At 31.8% G+C, this 5,623-nt stretch overlaps 1 long non-coding RNA gene across 1 annotated transcript; it reads right to left on the bottom strand.

The window, feature by feature from the left end:
- Positions 1 to 645: 645 nt before the first annotated feature.
- LOC111627414 lies at positions 646 to 2,190 on the bottom strand. The gene is made up of 3 exons (XR_002757001.1): positions 1,736 to 2,190; positions 1,378 to 1,467; positions 646 to 1,252 (listed from the first exon to the last, which is right to left on the bottom strand). It is a non-coding gene; the product is annotated as an uncharacterized LOC111627414 (long non-coding RNA).
- Positions 2,191 to 5,623: the final 3,433 nt, after the last annotated feature.

The following is a 5,623-nucleotide window of genomic DNA, read 5'->3' as shown; positions in this document are numbered from 1 at the left end:
AACCCATTACTTCAACCTAACGCTCTTACACGTTGAAGCACTTGATAATTCAGTGTATCACGTGTTTACACTTAGCCCTCTACGCCTGCCACGTGATTAATTTTGAATCGACGATCTCGTTACAGCAATTAAGTTCAATTTTAATTTTATCACGTGATCGCCTCGCCTGTGTTACGTATTCATTTTAAGTCAGGTGAGCCAATTGATCAAAAACCACGTGGAGGATTTTGATCACGTGACGTCACCAATTACCCTCGAGTCACGTGACCCCCGAAAGAGGCCCGCTAAATGTTAGAAACAGGGCTCGAATCCACGCGACTCGTGCCGCATCCCGCATCACTTTCATTCGATTTCTTCGTTTAAGATTCTTTCATCACGTGACAGTGTGTACAATCTTGTTGTGTTATCGGAAACTGGGGTATATTTCTGTCACGTGCAGCGGGGACATTCCCCGCTCGGAAATTAGATTATCCCTCCAACAGGAGTTTCTTTTAAGAGAAGGAGGATCAAAGAAAGAAGCCGATCCGCGAATGGCACGAGTATACACAAAGTGAATTAACCTGTTAAAAAAAATAAAAAAAATAAAAAAAACTTTCTTGTATTTGCTTTTCCTTTTCCTCTTCTACAGTCAGACAAACTGCCGAACAACATGAATTTTTAAAATCTGGTGAGGTGAGAGAAGGATGGGAGATGATGGAAAGAGTAGAAATAAGATTTCCTTTCTTACTTTCTTTCTCTTCACTCTACTTATATTTAAAGACTTTATATATATATATATATAATCGATCGTTTTCTTTATGAAAATATCCGCATCTTCATTTAAAATTTTATATTTAAGATGCTAGAGATGTGGAAGATGCAGGAGATGAAAGAGGAATATTTTGCATCATTCGCATCTCTAATATTGTATGTGTATTTTTTATACTTGTTAGTGATATTTTCGTTAAAATTTTTTAGAATTTTCTACTTCTTTGTACGCAAGTGATCTTTTTTCTCATTAAATAATTATCCTTCAGTTTACATCTTTAAATGATTCTGTGCATTTTCTTCATCTCTATCTTTAAGGGCTTTCCTATGGGTCTTGCTCTGCATCTTTAAACCATTCCCTGCGTTTCTTGCTCTTTATTCTATGCATTTCTTGAGTCTTTCCTATCCTTAAACGATTCCCTACGTTTATTACTTTGCATCTACTGCATATTTGAACGACTTCCTACGTCTCTTTCTCTTCATTCGAGTTTCTGTCAATTCTTAGCTTCATACATCAAATAAATCAAGATTTTAACATAAATGAAACGGTAAATTTTATTTTAAAAGAAATTAATTTCTTATATACTATTAAAATTCACTAATACACAAATTATTTTTAATAATTTCTACCATTAAAATCTAAAAGTTCTTGTAGAAATTTCTCCTCTTGTGATGCTGATAACATAGATGACATCCTGCAGCATCTTCTAGGACTCTTCACTAAAATTGATTGTTAATTTAAATATAATAAAATAATGAATAAAGCAGATGAAAGGAATGTAAAAATAAACAAACATCAGCTGTTTAGAAGGTAAAAATATATATGAAAAGTACTGATTAAATTAGAGAAGAATGTTTTCTTTAAGGATGAAGTGTGCAGCATCTTTGTGGAAATGAAGTTAGGAGTGAGCAAGTTTGATTTGTTTTTTGGGAGTAGGCACATTTACTTGTTATTTTTTCTCAGTTATTTCTAAAGTTACTTACTTACCATCTGGTCATGTGATTTCTCTATCTATCTGATCGTGTCTACAATAAAAAATAAGAGAGAAATCCGTCATCTAGCAATAAGTTGGTTAGATGCGGTTAACCGAAGAAGAGAAGGAGTTGATTGGATTCCACGCTTGGAATCACCAATTTTTTCCAAGTGTTTAGCAGCAGAAGAGCTCGAAAAGAATTCTTTCACTTCACTTTCTTCTATACAAATAAAAAAATAAGCAATTAAAACGTTTGTATAAATAGAAATTGCAATTTTTCTCCCTATGGATATCCATTGTGTTACTCCCTTCACTTTCTCTACTTCTGCTTTTGAGTTTATGAGATCTTTTGCTAATTAAAAGTGATCTCAATTGTTTCTGAGGGCATAATTTTATGTAATTTCTGCAAAATTAACATTATTATGCACTCAAAAATGATTATTTCAATGATATAATTAACTTTCTAATGTAAGAAAACGAGGAACTTTCGTATAAAGCTCTTTATAAACTCCATTTTTCTATTATTAATCAGTTTGTACGCTTAAAAATGGAAAATTGCATAGTAATTTCTAATATAGTGTTTAAACTATGCTTAAAATTTCTTAAAAATATACTAATTTTTATTAAATATGCTGGAAACGATAATAAATTTAAGCATCTTTCCTGTTCTCGATTCTTTTCCTTCAATCTTATCTTTCCTCCTCTTCTTCATCCTTTTGCTTCATCCTCATCTTTTCTTTCTCTTCATCCTCTTTATCACTTTATAACCCTCAATGTAGAAATTTCAAGCTAAAAATTGCAAATAAACATAAGAAATCTCACATTTTCCATGTTTAAATTATATTTTTCTTCTCTTAAGCCATAATTTTCATAAAAAAAACATGGTATTTTTAGCTTAAAATCAATAATTAACACTGTCTTCTCATCATAGATTTAATTATTTTTGTCACTTTTTGTGGGAGCATTAAACAAATGCGTGACACGTGACTTCAGTGCATTTATAGTAACAAATTGAACATGAAAAGAAATTCCTTTATCATCCTTATGGCTTATTAGAGCTAAATTCATGCTATTAGCGTAACAAATTCATTAATAAATATGAAAGTACTACTTTGTTCTTAGAATAATCTGTTAATCTTCTTATACATTGTAAAGGATAATGATAATAATTTTAATGGACAGTTTTCATCCTTTTAAATTTATTTACAGTAACAAAAGTAATTATTTCTTATTCTCTGCTTTGTTTTCGTATAACTTCAATGATAATGGTGCAATAGCATTAGAAAATTCACTAAAAGTCATGCTTCAATGCTAGTTATAATGAGGAAGAAGTGAAGAGGATGAGAGGCATTAAGAAAAAGAGGGGATGCTAAGGATAAAGAGGAAAAGGAACAAGAGAAGAAAAAGTAGAATAGATAAAAGATAAGAATGAAATGATAAAAGGATGAGGAAAAGATAATGAGTCTGAAGAGAAAAAGAAGGATGGAGGAGAGGAAAAGATGAAAATATTCGAGTGGAGAAGAATAAGAAAAGTAATAAAGGAAAGAAAAGAATAAAAATGATGGAGAAAATAAGAACGAGTAAAGCGATGAGGATAGAGAGAAGAGATAAAAAAAACGAGTATGATGATGAAGATCAAAAGGAGGGAAAAAACAAATATTCTTTTGTAATAACTATCCAAAGAATCACATAACTATAATACAAAGCTGAGAGACAGAGCATATTTTTAAATAAGACAGTTAATAAAATAAAACTGTAAAATTACGTTATAAATGATGATGATTTCTCTTGCAATAAGTTAAGAAATTTATATTAAAAAGAATGCATTCATTTTTTGCGAAAAAATACCCCGATAATGGAGCCTTTGTATGTTATAAAAAGCCAGAGAAATCTTCAGAAAATAATAAAAATATCCTCCTTTTCTTTATCTCGTGTATGACGTTTACCATTAAGTCGACTAATTAAGTGTGAAGGGGAGCATTTAAGCATCATCCTTAAAACTTGCAGAAGATTTGAAACGAAAGCAGATGATTGACTCACCAATCTCCACGTGACGACAGATTTACTTCGTTTCAACACATCACCCCTCTACTTCTTTCTTAATAGTGATTTATGACTCGGTTTCAACGAGAATAAACCCCACTTCCCATTACCATTTTTCCACTCTTTTCCTCTGTCTCTCGTCGTCTTGCCCCCTTCTTCCCCCTCAATTAACATTTGTAACAATTTCCTGATCGAAATTTGATTAAGTGAAAGATTTGTGACATTAATTTCTACGTTTTTTTTCTGTTTTACTTTTTAAAGCAACATTAAGATTTATGGCCATTTAATTGAACTCTCGAGTGTGCTAAAGACTATAAGATTAAGTTGAAGAAGGAGGGTAAGGTGAGATGAGGAAGGATCAATAATGCAAGTTCAGTAAAAGATTCTAGAAGGAATGCTTATAAGGATAAGGGATTACAGGATAAGAGTGATAGGGATTAGAGGAAAAGGGTGAGAAAGGATTACAGAAAAAGCGTGCGAAGGATTACAGGACAATGATGAGAAAGGGTTAAAGATAAGGATGAGAAAAGATTGAAGATGAGGATGAGAGAAAACGGTTACAGGATAAAGGTGAGTAAGAATTACAGAATAAGGGTGAGAAAGGATTATGGGAATAGGTGAAAAAGATTATAAGATAAGGGTGCGAACGAAAGGATTACAGAATAAAGGTGAGTAAGGATTACAGTGCGAATAAGAATGTAAGAAAAAGGATTATAGGATAAGGGTGAGGTAGAATCGTAAGATAAGTTTAAGGAGTATACACTCTTTAAGTAAGGAAAAATTATAAGGTAAATTCAAGAAAGGCAAGTGAGAATTGACCATAATTTAACTTAAGGAAGGACTTTAAGATGTGAGAAAAGATCTTAAGGTAAACTTATAAAAGGACTATAAGGAGAGACGTAAGGTAAGCATAAGAGAGATTTATAAGGTAAAGGCGAAAAAATATCATAAGATTAACTTAACCAAAGGATTAGGAAGTGTGAGGAAAGATCATAAGATGTGTTTAAAAATTTTAATAGTGAGAAAACGTCATAAGATAAGCTTAAGAAGAGACTAACGAGTAAGGATCATGAAGATGAATTCCTTAAGATCGAAATAAACGGATTAAGAGGATTAATTAAACAAAAGATTGTAAGGTACGGGATGATGATTGACTGAACAAGAGGCTATAAGTCAGGGATGAGAAATAATGATATTTGTGATACAAGCACACTTTACTACAGAAAATTTTATAAATAAAAAAAAACACATTTTAAAGTATAAAATTTAATAAAGTAGACAGTAAACAATTACACGTTCACAAACATCTTACCTAATAATTCCCACGTCACTTAAACAGTTAAAGTAACTGGAAATATTTTATTTTCTACCTCATTATTTCCATTTATGGCAAGAGGATGACACAAGAAAGAATCTTAGATAATATCGAGAACGCATCTCTTGGGATGAGGGAAGTCCAGCTGTACAGAATATTACATACCTCAGTAGAACTAATTATGGATCCTTGTTTGTTGCTTGGGGGTATAGTCCACATACTACACCAGATATTCTGTCGTTTTCTTATCCTCTCGGCTTCCAAAGTCAACAAAACTATATGGGATTTCTGTGTGCGTATCTTAGTTTCCTTCTTTCTTATACTTCAACTCCTATGTACTGTACTTCTTTTATTTTTTCCCTCTCCCTCCTCCTCTTTGGTATATACCAGAAACCAGATTGTATTCTTCTATAACAATTTTTACTCTTCCTACAAAATTGCTAGTTTTACAAGAAACAAAAATCCTTTGTTTTTTTATATTGTTATTATTCTGTTTATTACAAAAGAACAAGAGGAATTCCTTCTTCTTTCTTGCTGATTTAAG

The sequence above is a fragment of the Centruroides sculpturatus genome, unplaced genomic scaffold (assembly GCF_000671375.1).
Source record: "Centruroides sculpturatus isolate CEXI.00-Female unplaced genomic scaffold, Cexi_2.0 scaffold1, whole genome shotgun sequence".
Taxonomy (NCBI): domain Eukaryota; kingdom Metazoa; phylum Arthropoda; class Arachnida; order Scorpiones; family Buthidae; genus Centruroides; species Centruroides sculpturatus.
The sequence above is the reverse complement of the archived record's forward strand: the minus strand, read 5'-3'. Positions and strand labels throughout refer to the sequence as shown.